General features: G+C 42.7%; 1 pseudogene; it reads left to right on the top strand.

Moving 5' to 3' along the window:
• The first annotated feature begins 1,257 nt into the window (after window positions 1–1,257).
• Window positions 1,258–8,643, top strand: LOC127422114 (4F2 cell-surface antigen heavy chain-like; annotated as a pseudogene).
• The last annotated feature ends 10,781 nt before the right edge of the window (window positions 8,644–19,424 follow it).

Here is a 19,424-nt window from a genome sequence, read left to right as displayed (position 1 = left end):
ACCTGGTCCCACCACAAGACTGTGCAGTCTTGGTAGCCATTTTTCTATCTCTTCCGCTGCATTAGGACTGTCCCTTGATATAGCTATTATCTAACGATAAACATTAACTAGAACTGGCTACATAAAATACCGCTATTCACGAGAGGTCAGCTAATGTGTTAAAATGTCAAAAAATGCAGTCATTTCATGAACTGGGGCTCAGTGCTGGAACTATTCGGTGTTTGGATCTATCGGTTGCCCCACGGCACGTGTCACTCCGATTACAACAGAAGTCTATGTCAGTGTCGCAACACTCTTTGGCGGGATGCAGACAGATGAAGTGCCCAAAAGTTGTTTCTCTGTCATTTGTAATGCACAATAGTGGACATTACTGGCACCTGGTGGTCAAAAGTGCGAAGCACACTGATTTATCTACATATCAAAGGTGCTGGAACTTCCACGAGACACGCCTCCTCTTTCCAAAACACTGCCCTCCAAAGAAAGCGTTGAGACTACTGATCTACAATATTGAGAGCGACACTGAACAGCTACATTATGAGAACGAGCAAAATGATTGACAGACAGAAAGCACATCAAAGTCTTCTGACTGGCTGGTCAAAGAATTTGACCGTGGCCCGCGGTCAGATTTTTGTTTGCTGTTTACACAGTGCTGTCACATAGGCCGGTGATATATCTCAGGACAATTATTTCAGTCATATCTTTCAGAGAAAAGGAAAAATGTCTGCATACCATTCAATAAAAAAAAAAAAAAAATGGCTTACAGCTCCTTTAATCTAGAGATGGCTGTCCAGAGAACATGAAAAAAACATGTTAGAATATCAGTGGAACCTGTTCTTCATTGCGACTGCTTTGACTCTACAAATTGAGTGTTTGTTATCACAATAAACTGAAAACTGAAACAAAAGCAACCATCATAATCTGAAAGATCTCCTTTCATTTGAAAACTTTCCTAACAGGTAAAGTGCACCTTATGGACTAGGATTAGCCTTTCTACAGCAATTTATGTAAATGTCATGCCTAGTGTACTGTTGGGGAGACATTTATTTTTCAAATGAATAGGCTTGAATTTGTCACACTTTTGTTCCTGTTACATGCAAGTACTGTTATACTTGACAGTATTGATGTAATTTATAGACCAAAGACATCATTGTTCAGAATTGAGAATTTTCTTTTAGGTTTGCTATGGAAAAGATATCTAAACAACAATCATCATGTATGATTTGATCATCCTCTCCATGGTTTCTCAAGTGAAACAAGATGCCACTGCAGGTTGAAGGTGATCTAGGCTATGGCAGCACAACACCTGGAGGACGATTCGCTTTTCAGGATAGGTCAGAGATTGTTCCTCTCCTCATCCCTGAACCTGAGGCCCACCAGTACATCTGGAAGCCCTTGAGCAAAGAGGAGCTGGAGAAGTGCGCCGGTGGACCAGGATGGAAGAAGATTCGCTCTCGTCTGGTTCTGGTCTTCTGGATTGGTTGGCTGCTCATGCTCGGCACTGCAATTGCTATAATCATTCAAAGTCCGCGGGCTGTGCATCCTTCACTGCACTGGTAGCAGAATGATGTGTTTTATCGCATGCAGCTGGTGATCTTCATGGATGTAGACAGTGGAGAGGTCAGCAGTATCAGCAGTAAGGCAAAATAAACAAAAGCATAATTTACAGCAGTATCAATAATAGCAGTTGGTACATTATAGGAACATGGAACATTAAAGGTTATAGATTCAAAATGTATTATTATTTTGGTGAGAACTATTAGATAAAATAAAGAAGTTTATTCTGACTTTATGGGCTCTATTTTCGTGACCATGCTAGGCACAGCGCAACGCGCATCGAATACGTGCAACGTCTTATCTCATTTTCGTGAGAGCACTAATTCTAAGTGCAATTATCGTGCCAGAGCAAAGCACAGGTGGGCATGAGTGGGAATGTTTGCGCTACTGTGGGTGTATGTGCGCAAACTGTGGGTGTATTGTATGGTAATGAAGTGGCGCAAAGCGCAGTTTGCTAATTTCCTGAGAAATAGGTCATTGCACTAAGACGTTTCAGAACCACGCACATTTCAGCACATAATCTACACTCAGTTCCTACATTTGCAGTTTGGAGATTCCCCTAGCAGGTGGTAATAAAGCTCATGTCCAAACTCTGAAAATATCACGCGATTGGCTGTTCCTGTCTGTCGCAAACGTCACTCATTCATGTGACAACAAACAGAGAAGTCCCTCCCACGACTCACACCAATTCAAAGTTGTTGTGTCGTGCTGGACAGGCTGCTCAAAAAATAGTTTTTATAGTGCCACAGAGATAGTGCTTACAGTTTTCAAGAAAATTTACCTACACATGGCTTACTAATAGTTGTCACTGCATATTAAGCTGGAATGAGAGAAAGTATTTGAGGTGATATTACAGATGTGGGTGAGAAACAGATCAATATTTAAGTCCTTTTTTTCTATAAATCTCCACTTTTACTTTCACATTCTACTTTAGTACTTGTTTGATTATCGGGGGGGTTACCCGGGAGCTACCCGGAATCTACGCCCCTGATTTAACCAATGGCGACGTATGGGTTACTTTTATGCTATTTTTATATGCTTTTTGGACCTTCAAATTTCTGGCCACCATTCACCCACATTGTATGGACCTACAGAGCTGAGATATTCTTCTAAAAATCTTCGTTTGTGTTCAGGAGAAGAAGGAAAGTCATACACATCTGGGATGGCATGAGGGTGAGTAAATGATGAGAGAATTTTCATTTTTGTGTGTACTGTCCTTTTAAACACAAAAGAAGTCACACACTTCAGCTTTAACCTAGCATGAAAAGTAATTAATTTTAAATACATCAAATGTCTGCATCTCACAGAAAAGTCCATATTAGTAGAAAAACGATGTTTATTTATTAACAGATTTAAATGATCCTAAACATAATATTTAGCTGTCCAACAAATCACTGTTTAACCATATTTAGACATGTCCCAAATTTTGATAACAGGGTTGCAAAAACTGCAAACCTTATAAAAAATGAATAGAAAATTGATGATCAACAGTTTCTGAAGGATAAACACCTACTTTTACGGACTATTTGTTGAAAAAATATAGTTTTGAAGGCTTTCAGGCCCTATTTTGTAAAATATTCATATAAGTGCCAATTATGTTCACAACACCTCTACTACTGTCAAAACATTCTACCACTTTTCACCCATCTTTAATCGTGAAGACCCACATTTCAAAGTCAAATGTGTCAGTCAAAGTTGGTGTGTCCAGAAACCACAGTGCAGAACATTTAGCACAGTTGTTGTGACAAATGCCTAACACAGGGTCTACACGGAGGACAGTTTTATTGCTCTGAGGTTGCTCTTTCATAGACTTGAGAATGGGAGTTTTAAAGCTGATGTGTGTATGGTTTTTCAAACTAAATATACTTCCTATCCCCGCTTAATATGCAGAGACAACTGTAAGTAAGCCATTTGCAAGATAATTTTCCCCAAAAAATGTCAAAATCAAAACATTGCTCTGTTTGTTTGAGCATCCCTTTAGCCCGACTAATTGTGTAAGTGTGGGGTGGGAGTATATTTTTGTAAAACCAATGAAAAATGGGGGGAATTTTCAGAGATCTCTGTCTCATATTATTATATTTGCAATTCCGTTTGTTGACGCAAAGGAAATGACACATTAGTAAAGCCAAGCATGATAGCTTATGTTATTCGTTCAGAGGTGTCCGAGCGGCTGTCATACCTGAAGTCACTGGGGGTTGGAGCTGTGATCTTGGAGGGGATGTTCCAGCATGATGAGTCCCCTTCTAACCTGGCAGAGATTGACCAACGACTGGGCACTCTTCCACAATTCAGGCAGCTAATCATAGAAAGCCTTAAAGCAGGTAGATTTGCAGGGTGAATGGTCTTGACTATTGCACTTGCTCTTATTTTCGTATTTGGTATTTCTGCCATTCACCATCTTATAACAGTTAAACATTTTGTAAAATTACAGCATCTCACTTCTTTGGTTCATGATTGTGCTACCTTTGAAATTCACTAGATGGTGCTGTTTAGCCATATTTTTTTCAGCCTAGAAGCGTCACGCACAGTAACATAAGTACAAAGAAATATTTGGAGACTCAAGCCAAACTGTAGAAGTATATGAATGTCATTGGCTTAGAAAACAAAATATCAAACCAAGTGGCATTTGCAAACAAATAATGAAATAATGACTTCATACTTTTTGTGAAAACATCTATCTCTACCACAAATGCCACATGGTTAGTTGTCCAATTTACTTCTTAAATCCATAATTAAGTGTCTGTTTTAGTAGTAAAAGTTTAACTTGGCGATTTAACACCATTTAATGCAATGTTAATTGATCCAACTATCTGATTTGGTTCAGGTGTAAAAATAATTCTGGATCTTTGCGTATTGGAACTGTCTGAGCAGCAGTTGAGTAATAACACTGACCTTTGGTCCAGTACATCAGGGCATGTACAGGTAATATGTTCAGTCTCTCAACATTATGTAAAACAAGATGGTAGACTTGCAAAAAGTACTATGGCATTACCATCTGTTCCCTATCTGTCACTCACTCGACATTGTGTCGATGTAGTGACATTAGGGGTCACTCTTGGGAGCCCGAGACACCTCAAGGTATTTGCATACCACTCTCCCAGACATACGGGTATAAAAGGAGCTGGTATGCAACCACTCATTCAGATTTTCTCTTCGGAGCTGAACGGTCGATGTTTACTGAGCTGACTGTTCATTCACCTCTGTTGGATCTGACGGCACAATTTCAGCGGCTTCTCCCTCCTCTGCACTGGTACACTGCAGAGAACACCCCTGGGCGCTTCGGCAGAAAAAGAGAGTATATTTTTCGAAAAGAGTATATTCCTCTAAAAGAGCGGCACACACGGAACGTCTTTTTAAAGACGCATCTTTTATTCCTGGCTGCGGTCGTTTCCTCTCAACTTCGGACGGTCACGATCGCTGTCTTTTGTGTCTGAGCGCGACCCACGCGGAGACAGCATTCGTGGATGGATCATGTACTCACTGCGAGAACATGACCATGGCAACGTTGCGGTCGCGGCTTGCTTTTGTAAGAAAGCAAGCCACCCCAGCGGCTCCCCGCCTCAGTCCTTCTACCTATGGGTATGAGGCCAGCACGGCTAGCTCTGGGGGCGATTTGGGGACCCCAATGGGACCACCTCCCCCGGGTATCCCCCCACGGACCTCCCATTCCCCAGTACGCTCGTCTACCCCGATCGGGCTTCCGGATGAGTCCGCCTGCTCGTCTCAAGCCGAGTTCGACCTCTTGTTCGGAGCCCACGAAGCTGGTGAGCTCTCAAGTGCAGCATCGGAGAGCGGGCTCGTCCAGTCGGACGCAGAAGCCTCAGCTGGGCCCCCCCACCTCGGGGATGATTGCCCAGTCACAGGCTGATGCGGAAATGACGGACATGCTTTCCCGAGAGGCCGTGAGCATCGGGCTAGAGTGGAACCCTCCGCTCTCCCCTGAACCCTCGCGGCTCGATGATTGGTTCCTGGGCTCGCAGCGCCGCTCAAAGCAGCCACACCCTGCTCCAGTCCCTTTCTTCCCGGAAGTGCACGAGGAGCTGACAGAATTGTGGGAGGCACCTTTTACTGCCTGGTCCCGATCTTTCAGCTCTCCCACCCTCACTACCCTCAATGACGGGGCAGCCAGGGGCTATTTGGCAATTCCCCCGGTGGATAAGGCGCTCACAGTGCACCTATGCCTGCAGAGCGGCGCCACCTGGTGCGGACGCCCAAAGCTCCCGTCCAAGGCCTGTAGGTTCACGTTGTCCCTGACGGCCAAAACCTACAGTGCCGCTGGACAAGCCACCTCCACCCTGCACGCCATGGCTCTCCTGCAGGTCCACCAAGCCAAGGCGCTAAAAGAACTGCACGAGGGTATTTCCGCCCCAGATTTGATGCAGGAGCTGCACTCGGTGACCGACCTCGCTCTCTTTGGGTGACGAAGGTCCCGGTGCGGTCTCTCGGGCAGGTGATGTCCACCTTAGTGGTCTAGGAGCGCCACCTTTGGCTCAACCTGGTCGAGATGGGTGAGGCCAACAAGGCATGGTTCCTTGCTGCCCCTATCTCCCAGGTTTGGGTTATTCGGCCTTTGCCCAGCAGTTCTCGACGGTGAAGCAGCAGACGAAGGCTATCTGGCACTTCCTGCTCTGGCGCGGCTCAAGATCCCACACCCCGCCTGCTCGTCGCCAATGGCATCCCCCTGCAGTGACTGCACCGGCTCTGCCACAGCCCGCCCCTTCGGCCCGGCCCTGGTGTGGAGCCCACTGCAGGAAGCAGACGCCACCCGTCTCACGGCCGGTCGCTAAAACCCACGGAAGGCTTTGAAGCACCCCTGAGATGGGCGACCCAGCAACGACGAAACCCACCTTGGAGCTGGTAAACAGATCACTCCATCCCCCGGTGGAGGGCTGGGAGGAGAATCTTTTGTTGCTTTTTCATTTAATTTCACCGCATGCCCAAGTGGCTGCGGCACCCAACAGTTCAGCAAAAGAGCAGCTTCCTTGTTCCCTGGGTCACATAACTGGTGTACACGGCCGTCATCACGACCACCGTCCACCTTTTCATCCTTGCAGGGTTGGCGCTCCAGTGGCGGTCTCCCCACCCCTGCATGCCCAGCTGTGGCACAAATCTGCCCCCGATGTGACAGTCTCCACGGGTCGCGAGGACAGGCCTCTTCCTTCCCCATCCCAGGCTGTTCTGTGGTGGTCACAAGGAGCCAGGTAAGTGCTTCGATGTCCCTGGACACAGCACGGCCACAACATGGTGTGGCACCTTGGGCTCCACCCCACCGTGAGGCCCCACCTGCCGGTACGTCTGACGAGATTGTCCCTTTGGTCCCCCTCGCTCGGAGCTTGGATGCGTGGCTTGCGCTTTCCAATCCGTCATGATGGCTGATCTACCATGGGACTTCTCCACATGGCATACTTCCGACATAGATCGGCAAGACCATGTGACGTATTTCCACTTAAATACCCCCCCTCTCTCTGGGCGGGGTGTGGTCTCCGAGGTGTCCTCCCCTTGGGAGGGAGACCCCCCCGACTAGACCTGGTCGGCCCAGTCGGTTAATCCCCCTTTTTTTGGGGAGTGGAAAAAAAGAGGATAAGAGGCTACGACTGGGCTAGCCCGTCTCTATCTTTTGGGTAATCGACTTGTCCCAAAGGGCTGTTTGACACTCATAACAGTGTTGGGGGAGGTTACATGTCGGCCTGGTGTGCTGGCTACGAGGCACACAGTGGTCTGCCCATCACACACCGGCAGTTCACGTAACACAGTTCAGCCAGTTGCGGCATTTTGTATAGGGACTCCTAGTGTCACTACATCGACACAACGTCGAGTGAGTGACAGATAGGGAACGTCCTGGTTACTTGCGTAACCTCTGTTCCCTGATGGAGGGAACGAGACGTTGTGTCCTTCCTGCCACTACGCTGAACTACCCGCTGAAATGGCCAGGACCTTGTCTCGGCTCCTCAGCATAAAACCTGAATGAGTGGTTGCATACCAGCTCCTTTTATACCCGTATGTCCAAGGGAGTGGTATGTAAATACCACTCGCCAATTTTCATTGGCCTTTTATCAAAGACCAGAGGTGTCTCGGGCTCCCAAGAGTGACCCCTATTGTCACTACATTGACACAAAGTCTTGTTCCCTCCATCAGAGAATGGAGGTTATGCAAGTAACCAGGACAATATCACTGTACCATGGCACCACCATAGTACTTTTTGTAAGGATAAAACAGTTGTTCATCCAGTTCTAAATTAACAATTGATTCATGTGGTCAAAATGAATGGTTTATGTCATTATTTCTGCTTACTTTTGGTTTATTATCATGTATGTGGTAACATTTTCCTCTCCAGTACTCATTGAGGTTCTGGCTGGAGCATGGTGTTTCAGAGTTTGGAATCTGTGACACAGACGCAGCCTTCTCTGCAAAGGTAAAACCGTCTGAAAACAGACTGATGTGTTCTGATTGTATGGAAAGTGTGTGGGCATTTGGCTTTGAGAAATTATTTGGAGAAGGTTGTATATTATATTTACATCTTTGTTTGGAGTGACTGCCCAGTACCAGGATAGAAATGGATGTGTATTTATGGTTTGCAGACACTAATGGTGTGGAGTGTGTTGATGCAAGAGTTCAGTTCACTGGATGACGAAAGGTATTATGAAGTTGTTCAGCTGAACTTGTACTGGCAATCATCGTACTTGTCTATACATTCATTGTGAGCCTATAAAGAACTGTGTTGCATTGAATTTAGTGTCATATGCCTTTTAATAAACATGTTACAAACAATGAGCTTTAAGTAAGCCATGGCTACATAAAAACGTTTTATTTTTATTTATTTTTTAAGAATTTGTCTGAGCATGTAGACGGAGATGCTAATCAACAGGTGAGCAGGTTTTATTAGTGTTACACTGAATCTGAAAGGGACAGTTTACCTAAAAATGAAAATTCTGTCATTCCAAACCCATTTGAAATGTACATAACTTTGTAAATGTGTAAATAATATATAACTTATTTCATGTCATATGTGTCCTGTACGCATTCATAAGTGCAAGAGAGAAGCTCGTTCACAAAGGCTCTGTGTTCACCCTAGAACTCGGATTCAAGTAAGAATGTGATGTTCACTCGACAGCTAGTGTTGTTCATGCGAGAACTTATGCTGTTCATGTGACAACTTGTTCTGTTCACACAACAACTTGTGCTGTTCATGCCAGAACTTGCGCTGTTCACCCAACAACTTTTTTTGTTAGTTTGAGAATTTATGTAGCAACCTCAACCAAGCATTTATGGTAGCTGCTGATTAGACCTGCACAACATTCAGAAGGAATTTTGTACCATTCTCCCTTACAGAACTGCTCCAGCTCAGCCATATTCTTAGGATGTCTGATGTGAACGGCTCTCCTGATATCATGCCACAGCATCTCTATTGGGTTAAGGTCTGGGTTCTGACTGGGGCACTCCAAAAGGTGGATTTTCTTCTTTTTTTTAAGCCGCTCTGTAGTGTATTTACTTAAATGTTTAAGGTCATTGTCCTACTGCATCACTCAACTTCTACTGAGCTTCAGCTAACGCACAGCCACCCTGACATCATCCTGTAAGATATCTTAATAAACTTGGGAATTCATTTTCCCCTCGATGATGACAAGCAATCCAGGCATCGAAGCAGCAAAGCTGCCCCAAATCCCGATGCTCCCTCCACCATTGGGATGATGTTTTCATGTTCATATGAGTTGCCCTTTTTTACACCATATGTAGTGCTGTGTGTTCTTCTCAAACACTTCAACCTTACTTTCATTAGTCCATAAAACATTTTTCCAGTAGTGTTGTGGAGTGTCAGGGTGGTCTTTGGCAAATGTCAGGCACGCATTTTGTTGGAAAGCAGCGGCTTCCTTCGTGGTGTTCTGCCATGGACACCATGCCAGTTTAATGTTTTCCATATAGTAGACTCATGAACAGAGATGTTAACCAGTTCCAATGATTCTTTCAATCTTTAGCTGTCACTCTAGGGTTCTTTTTGTCTCATTGAGCATTCTGTGGTGTCCTTTGAGTCACCTTGGCTGAACGGCCACTTCTATGGAGAGTAGCCACAGTACTAAATCATCTCCATTTATAGACAATTTGTGTACAGATGAATATCTAAGCTCTTTGAGATAACTTTATAACCCTTTCCAGCTTAATGGTCCACATCAGAAGATGCTTCTTGTGAATAGCAAACTCAAAATGTTTGAGTGCTTTTTATAAGTTAAAGTAGCTATAACCCGCACCTCCAATCACATTTCATAAATTGGGTGCCAGATTTGCCAACTCCTGACTCTTATTAGCTTTTGTTGACGTCATTAGCCTAGGGGTTCAAATACTTTTTCCAGCCTACACTGTGAATGTTTGAATTATGTATTCAATATGCACAAGAACAATATACAATAATTTGTGTGTTATTAGTTAAAACAGATTGTGTTTGTTCATTACTGTAACTTAGATGAAGATCAAACCAGATTTTAAGACAAATTTATACATAAATGCAGGTAATTACAAAGGGTTCACATACATTTTCTTGCCACTGTATGTGTATATATGGCAAGTTAATTAAAAGTTTAATGTCTACACCCTTACACTAACTGAAGACACAAAAGAAAAGAGTGGAGAATTTTTTGTAGTGAAAGCAGATTATAACCATTTTGCATGAATAACCATTGTTACGTCTTCATTTACGAAGACATAACAAGAAAGACAGGGGAGACGAGTTCCAATTCAAAAACAGGGATTTTTAATAGACAGCACACACACTTGCCAAATACATCAATCATACTCGAGTAACAAATAAATCATAGTAAACGAAAACAAGACATGTGTGTTGAATGGAGCCCAGAGGGGAATGATACTCAGTCAACCACTCGAAAGGAAGGGGGTTAAATAGACTGGGAAAACTGTGCGCCAGTGTTCCCAATCAATCATCAGGCCAGCATTCACCTACGGAGACATAAACACACACACCACACGAGAAAATGCAACGCCAGCAGGTGGCGGACTGACAGGGTCATAACACCCTCCCCCATAAGATAGAACCCCCAGCATACAATAACCTACATAGAGTAAAACAATTTACCTTCACCACAACTACATTTAAAGCTCTATATACAGATCTTACCATTCACTTAGCTGCCAAAATAAGCTACAGCAATCCTTCCTCCCAATCCCGTTCTAATACAGTGCAATAAGCACATAACAAGGACTTGAGCATCTAATGAAAACGCTCTAAAGCACCTTGACTTTGTGGATGGTATGCCAAAGCCTTAATATGTTGGACATTAAGTTGACATAACACTTCTTCAAACATTCCAGTTGTAAAACTGGTACCTCGATCTGACTGTATAAACTCAGGTATCCCAAAAATTGAAATAAATTGGGAAAGTGCTTTTAGTACGGATTTCGTAGTGATAGACTGAAGAGCAAAAACAGCTGGATAGCGTGTAACCTGACACATACAAGTTAACAGGTATTCGTTACCCAATTTTGAACGGGGCAAGGAACCCACACAATCAACAGTTAAATACTCAAACGGTTCACTCTCCACAGGAATTGGTCAGAGTGGAGCATGTTTCTGGTCTTGATTCACTTTCCCAGACAATTGACATACATGACAAGTCTTAATATATTTAGACACATCCCGAGGCCAAAAGATATGTTGTACCATATATGTTGGTCATATGTCTTTCTTACCCCTAAATGACCAGAAATATTGTCAGGAGCCCATTTTATAACTGTAGCAGGTTCGTAATTTGAGCAATGGAGGATTCAGGAGGCAGCGAACTGTCAACGTGAGTATTTTTTACTCTTCAGCGCCATTCAAAACTTAAAGAAAAAGGGCTCTCAGTAACCACATAAAAACACAAATGCGTCGTATTGCTGCAGATGCAGAAACAGTCTCTCTGGTTTCAGTCCATCTCCCACTCTGGCGGCTTGTGCTCCTTCTTATGTCTCCCTCTGCCATCACTACAACAAGAAACAGGTGTTAGAGATAATGATAACCCAGGTGACGAGCCTTACCGCTCTCTCTCTCCCGCAGACAAATTCAGTACACGACCATGCCCCCATCACCACATATCCCCACTGCCCGACTCAGGCCAGGGCAACATCCAGACTTCCAACTACCCCCTCCCCCCCACCTCAAATTTGAATGGCTGAAGTGCCAGGTACAAACGGGTGATCTGCGCATTGGTATCCTTCATGCGGTGGAGCCACTGGAGTGGGGCGTGATCTGAACAGAGGGTGAAGACCCGCCCCAGCAGGCAGTAGCGGAGAGTGTGGACGGCCCACTTGATCGCCGTGGGCCGCCACTTAGTCTCTCTCAACGAGAGCTTATGACTAATGTACAGCACCGGTCACTCCTCCCCCTCCACCTCCTGCAAGAGCACTGCCCCCAGCTCTCTGTCAGATACATCCATCTGCAAAAAAGGGGAGAGAGAAATTAGGAGCATGTAAAAGCGGTCCCCCGCAAAGCACAGATTTTATTTTTAGGAAAGCCTGTTGCCACGACTCCGTCCACTGGACCAGATCAGGGGGCCCCTTTCTAGTAAGATCAGTCAGTGGGCTGGTAATGTCAGAGTAACTAGGCACAAACCTTCAGTAGTGGCCAGCCAGCCCCAGAAGCTGTTTGACCTTTTTGGTCTTGGGCCTCGGACAGGCCACGATCACTGTGGTTTTGTTAACCTGGGGATGCACCTGCCCGTGGCCCAAGTGGAACCCCAGATACTGAACTTCCACCCGCCAAATTGTGCACTTCTTTGAGTTGGCCATGAGCCCTGCCCATCACAGCAACCTCAGGACAGCTCTCAGATATTGCATATGTCGCCGCCAGTCATTACTATAGATAATAATATCATCTAAATATGCAGCAGCATATGCTGTATGTGGTCTGAGAATTTTATCCATGAGACGCTGAAACATGGCTGGGGTCCGGAACACACCGAACGGAAGGGTCACATATTGGTGTAAGTTGGGAGATTGGAGTTAAAGGGATCTGCCAATAACCATTTGTTAAGTCCAGTGCTGAATAAAATAGAGCTGCACCCAACCGATCGAGCAATTCATCAATCCGAGGCATATAAGCGGCAAATTTATGATAGTCTACACAGAACCGGACCGTCCTGTCGCTCTTAGGTATCAGAACCACCAGGCTGGTCCAATCGCTATGCGACTTTTCTATTATGCCCATCTTGGGCATTGCCTCCAATTCTTCCTGAACAACCCTTTCTTGTGTTCAGGAAGGCAATAGGGGTGACTATGAACCACCACCCCTGGGGTGGTCTTGATATGGTGTTCTATGAGGTTCGTGTGACCGGGAAGAGGTGAGAACACATCTGCAAATTCCGATTGCAACTTGGCCACGACTGTGAGCTGCAACGGCGAGAGGTGGTCCCCACATGGGACCGGGGTGAATGAACTTAGTTTGAGAGTCACTTCCGGCCCGAGCTCCAGCTTCTCAGGGACTACCGTCGCTAAGGCCACAGGGACCGCCTACCTCCATGATTTTAAGAGGTTGAGGTGGTAAATTTGATGTGCTCCGCTCCATCCATTCGCTTAACCCCATAATCGAGATCTCCGACTCGCCATGTGATCTCAAAGGGCCCTTGCCACTTGGCGAGAAATTTAGAGCTTGAGGTGGCCAGTAATATAAGCGCTTTATCTCCCAGTGTGAATTCCCGTAGTCGAGTGCCCCTGTCATACAGCCGGCATTGACGTTCCTGAGCTTGGAGCAAATTCTCCTGTGTTAATCGACCCAAAGTGTGGAGTTTTGCTCTAAGATCAAGAACATACTGAATCTCATTTTTACTGTTTGAAGGTCCCTTCTCCCAAGCTTCCCTTATGATGTCAAGCATGCTGTGCAGCCGACGCCCATACAGCAGCTCGAATGGGGAAAACCCTGTAGAGGCTTGTGGGACCTCTTGCAATGCAAATAACAGGGGTTTGAGCCACTTATCCCAGTTACTAGCGTCCTCGTGTATGAACTTCTGAATCATATTTTTTATTATTAAAATTATTTTTTTATTCAAGTTTTATTAAATCGTTCCACCAACCCATCTGTTTGCGGGTGATAAACACTGGTGCGAATCAATTTAATACCTAACAATTTGTACAGTTTGCGTAGTGTTCATGACATAAAGGTAGTGCCTTGATCAATGAGGATTTCTTTTGGAATCCCCACTCGGGAGATTATTCTGAAGAGTGCCTCCGCAAAACACTATGTGCTGAGATGTTGTGCAGGGGCACTGCTTCCGGATATCGCATTGCATAGTCCACCAGAACTAATACAAAGCGATGCCCGCGTGCGGTCTGTTCTAATGGCCCGACAAGGTCCATGCCAATTTTCTCGAAGGGGACCTCGATCAGCAGTAGAGGGCACAATGGCGCTTTTGGGGTGGCTGTTGGATTCACCAACTGACATTCACGGCATGCCACACACCACTTGCGAATCTCCCTGTGAATGCCCTGTGAATGGGTCATTATTCGGTTCAGCATTTTCTCATAACCTAAATGGCCAGCCAATGGATTATAGTGAGCCGCCTGGAAGAGGGTTTCCGATGGCTCTTCGGTACTAATAACTGGGTTGTATTTTCTTTTGTTTGAGTATCCTGCGTCACTCGATACAACCGATCTTTAATAATTGAAAAATATGGGTATATGAGTGCGACGCCAGGATGGAGTGTGACAGTTTCAAAGGGGAAATCCACCCCCAGGGAACCTCCTTAGCACCCATTTATCCATGCCCAATGCCCCGTCTTGCACCGAGCTTTGGTGAATAGTTTTGAGAACGGCCTGAATCCACCAAAGCTTGGTATGTATCCCCTTTTAGACCGGTATACGATACGTCCCTGCCCGATCGAGGGTGGCCAGCGGGGTGTCAGGGATCCGGACGAGCATCTGCCTGATTTTATGCACTGCTGCCACACGATTGGCTGATTAGATAATCGCATGGATGATTGTTTGTGCCAGATGGTCTGGTTTGAATATTTCTGTAACTGCTGATCTCCTGGGATTTTCACACACAACAGTCTCTAAAGTTTACTTCGAATGGTGCCAAAAACAAAAAACATCCAGTGAACAGCAGTTCTGCGGACAGAAATGCCTTTTTGATGAGAGAGGTCAACAGAGAACGGCCAGACTGGTTCGAACTGACAAAGTCTACGGTAACTCAGATAACCGCACTGTACAATTGTGGTGAGAAGAATACCATCTCAGAATGCTATTCTGAGACGCATGTTGGTGCTGTTTTGGCGGCACGAGGGGGACCTACACAATATTAGGCAGGTGGTTTACATGTTGTGGCTGATCAGTGAATGCCATAATACAGTAACTTTCAGTCTGCAGTCTCAAAAGTATTGTGTCATAAGTATCCTGACACAGAAAATTCTGGTTTCGGCACTTAAATGTTTTTATATATTTTTAATAAAAATGTTTCCAAAAAAGTAAAAGTCGAGTCAAAAAAGCAAGGGCAGTGGGCAGGCTTTTTATTGAGGTTTCTCAGGTTTACCATACATGGAATTAATCAAATGTTTATAAATCAGATGTTGTTGTGTTTGGCATTTCTTTCATGAGAACAACTCCAAATCCAGCATTTCTCATCTGCAGATGATTACAAACAGAATTCAATATATTCATGTCACTGAGGACAAAGGGAAATAAATAAATTACTCAATAGATTATACAGTCTGATAGATAATGAAAACCTTTCCTTTTATTGCAAAGTGTAAAGTCATGCACCAATAATATACTACATTGCTCCAATACATATTCAGATTTAAGCTCAATTCAAAATTTAAGCAGTTCATGTAAGCAAACTACTGTCTTCTAAACTGCACTTTTGTTCCTTTTCAAGTTTGTTCTTTTTCAAGTCAAAACTGTGAACTGCAAATAATAGGTGCCAATGACAGGATTGCTATGAATTATTTCACTGTAAATTACTGGATGTGGTTTGGCTATGAAAAGAAAACTAATGCAGAAAAGACTATAAATACATCTCTAGCATTTCAAAACACTTGATGGAAAAGTTAACATCTGCTCAATACCACTGTGTATATATGCAATCCTAAATGAATAGATAAATTGATGACTGAATTAATCAAATAAAAATACACACATAAAGAGAGAAAAACAGACATTACCAAATTATTAAATAATCAATTTATCAAATATTTAATGAATAATATGGTTGCTCGATTTATTTCTATATGTCACATTGTTATCATCCACCATCCTGTATAAAATCTATTTGAACTTCGGATCTTTGCACTTACAACAGTCTATATAGTGTACAAGACAACAAGCTTAAGCTAAATACATTTTCATAATTTACAACACAATAGAATAAGTTAATAGGAATAGTCCTGCAGCAATCTTAACTCTCTGTTGTACATATTATGTTCTAATTATGAAACATTTTTGACATAAAAATAGCTCAATTAACATAGAGATTTTGATAATAATAATAAAAAAAATTAGGAAAATTGGAGTGAATCATAATCATGTATCATTTAATATTGCTATTAAAAATGTAATATTAAAAAGAATAAGAATCTTCGAGAATGAATATTTATGGTTTTCTGGTGAAAAATAAGAAGTCTTTGCAGAATGTGACCATAACACTGAAAACACAAGGAATGTCACAGCATTCTTCACATAAAGGAAACCATACAAACAGTCATTGCAGACACACGCTCTTGCATGTCTAGTGGATGTTATGTATTAAGGGCTCAGTGGGAAGCGATCAGTTTTGAATTATCCCTTTACACACATTCTGCCATATCATTTCAGACTAAATGTCTATCCAGATTTACCCTATAAATCAGTATTACTTTTCAAATGAAAGTGGGTTTACAGGGACATGCATGGCTGAAAGATTCAGTTTCAATCCATCAATCACAGATTGTCTGTTTTTATTGACTCAATACAAGTCCTTAAACAAAATTGTTCCAATCACTAAAATGCGCATTTGTAACCAATATTTAAAATATGCTTAATTGTGTATATATGTAGATACATACCCAGGATTGTATCCACAACATAAAATGATATAATTAAAATGCAAATCTCAGAGAATTTGTGAACTCGGTGAAAGTAGTTTGAAAATTCTGCCGCTGAAATCGGTCTGTGCTTTCTGAAATTTGAACCACTGCCCCCAGTGGCCGATGATGGAAGTGTCATTGAATATATGGGCACATGTGAGCTGAGCTCTATTTTTCAGGTGAAATGTCTACAGAGTGGTAATTGTGTCTTAATTGATGCCAAAATATCTGATGGGGGATAGCGCTTGTCAGTAATTCGGCTGATTCATGGGGATGATTTCAGGGTACACAAACTTTTGGAAGCAAGATGCTGACTGCACGCCACCAAGATTTTCTTGACAAGTGGACGAGTTCCTCATCTGTGCGCATCATCTTTGCATGCGCTGCCCATTGACTGAACTAAAAGATTGTCACAAAGCAGTCGTAGTGCACATGCGTTGAAAGCGTTCCTATTCGTTTGCATTCAGAAAAGTATACTCAGAAAGGCAATGCGGTCGGCCGGGTGCGATCTGATCCATAATGCTCAAAAACGAAGTATACCTGTGCCTTTAGGGACACAGGTTCTGGTCCCATGGAAACCAGCAAGTAATCGCATTCACATAAACTATGGTGAGCGCGATTTGGGGGTTGCATTTTCCCTCTAAGATAAAATTTTTACTCCACTGACAATTAGGTTTAGGACTGGGGTTTGGGTTACAGAGTTAATAAAATATGCATTCATGCAGACTGTATTACATAATTTACAACTCGCTTTTGGTGCCACTCTAAAGTCAAGTCATTTTTATTTGTATAGTGCTTTTTACAAATTACATATTTTCAAAGCAGCTTTACAGAAAATCATGCTGTAACAAAAAATGCTGTAATGTCTGTAATGTTTTAAAGTCGTCATTGTGCCGTCAAAATGAATAACGTGATTGTAGATTAAAGTATGTCTTAAAAAAATCTAAAATGTCTAAAACATCTTGTGAACTGCACCACTTTGCAAAATTTTGCTTGTATAATTCTGCTCATGGGCAATGGTGTAGATTTGGTTTGAACACTGAGGGGGACCAAATGTGGGTCCAGCGGACAAGACAAATAAATAAAGTATATTCAATGTAGGGTTATTAAAAAAAAAAAAAAAAAACGCGGTTAACCGGTTTTACAATTATTTGGACATTTGCTTATTATGCAACAGCACTGATGCAAAAAAAAAATGCATATCACATAACAATTAAGGGAAGCCCTATAATAAGAAAAAGTGTAAATGTAAGATTATTGTGAGTGCACAACATGCAGTTCATGGCATTAAACAGTTTTTTCTTCTGCATCAGTTTATTAAAGCAACCCACTGTCTGTCAGACACCCCAACATAAAGAATCAGCAACAGACTCTAAATACTGTCCACAACACCTTACAAATCAACCTGTGGACTATGCATAATAATGGGAGCATTGCTTACAGGAGGCAATTAAAAGTCTGATCATAACTCAAATGTACATTTGTTGTTGAATGCGGTGAACTTGTACAGAAGCAATGCTTTAAATAATGAGGACGATTTAAGACGCAACTTTTCAAAGTTTACTTGCTGATAGTACCTACACACAATGCACCGCACACTGTCAGCACGCTTAAACGTTACAAAAATTCTTTAATTCATCACTTTAAAATCACCACAACTAAAAATATTAAACTTACTAGTTTGTTGTTGGACGACTAGGGGAGCATCCTGTCCAATTTGTAGAATGTGTGTCTTTCTAGGACTTCTGTCTGCTTGTTTTACATCCGTCGTCCTCAGTCAGTCATTGAAATGCTGCCAAACAGCCGATTTAAGTCGCTTTTTTGATGGATATGAATCTGGTAGATCAAATTCCTCTGTTATATATTGGAATTCGTGTGTTTAAGTTTCAGTTTCATGTGAATTGAAAGTTCACATTCAGTTCATGACACCTGGCCATTAAAGCACCGTGGCCACCGTCCGTAAGTTTTCCCACAGGCTTACAAAATCTTACGAAATTTTTTTTATATTATATATTTATACATTATATCTAATATTTTTGCCATGTGTAAATAAAGCATTTCACGGTTTTTAACCATGGGTTCTAAATTCTTACAGTTAAATTAACCGTATAATTGCATCATCCCTAATCCAATGCATACTGTTAAATATTTATACACTGTATCAAATCAGAAATTCAGAAAAACCATTAGGGTTAATGTTTCAGAAAACATTTACCTGTTCAGAAAATTACAATTCTTACCTGTTCATCTGAAATACCTGTCTGCGTTCCTCACCATGAAAACAACTAATCATTTTAACTAATCATTTCTATGGACATATGACTCATTCTAAATTCATACGAAGGTTTTGTGTGGGTTACAGACCTACAGACTGAAATTGCACGTTGTCAGCCACTGACTGTCTTGTGAGTTTTATTCCTGCAGGGGGCGCTTGACAAATCACCCCCTTCACAGCATTGGAGGGGACGTGTTGACCCTATCTCCCCCAATTCTATGCCAGTGCTCATGGGCATTTTTGACAAAAACAAAATTTTGAAAGAGAATAGGGTAAACAATGGCATTAGCTAGTAAATTCATATTCAGACTTTAGGTTCACATGCAAACATTTGTAACCAGCATGTGGGGTTTAGCTGAATAGGAAGCATATAATAAACTGCAGAAGATGTGTAAAGTAAAATATTTGTGGTTGCATGGGTGTAGCTCAGAGCAAACTGAATTTGCCAAATGGTTCCTGAAATCGGAGAAAACACAATTAAAACTCTGTATGTTTTAATAAAAGTTATTTGCTTAAGTTATTTGAACAAAATAAACATTGCCCCAGCATTATTACAC

Source organism: Myxocyprinus asiaticus, chromosome 31 (assembly GCF_019703515.2).
Source record: "Myxocyprinus asiaticus isolate MX2 ecotype Aquarium Trade chromosome 31, UBuf_Myxa_2, whole genome shotgun sequence".
NCBI classification, from domain to species: domain Eukaryota; kingdom Metazoa; phylum Chordata; class Actinopteri; order Cypriniformes; family Catostomidae; genus Myxocyprinus; species Myxocyprinus asiaticus.
This window is presented reverse-complemented; position numbering and strand designations above follow the sequence as displayed.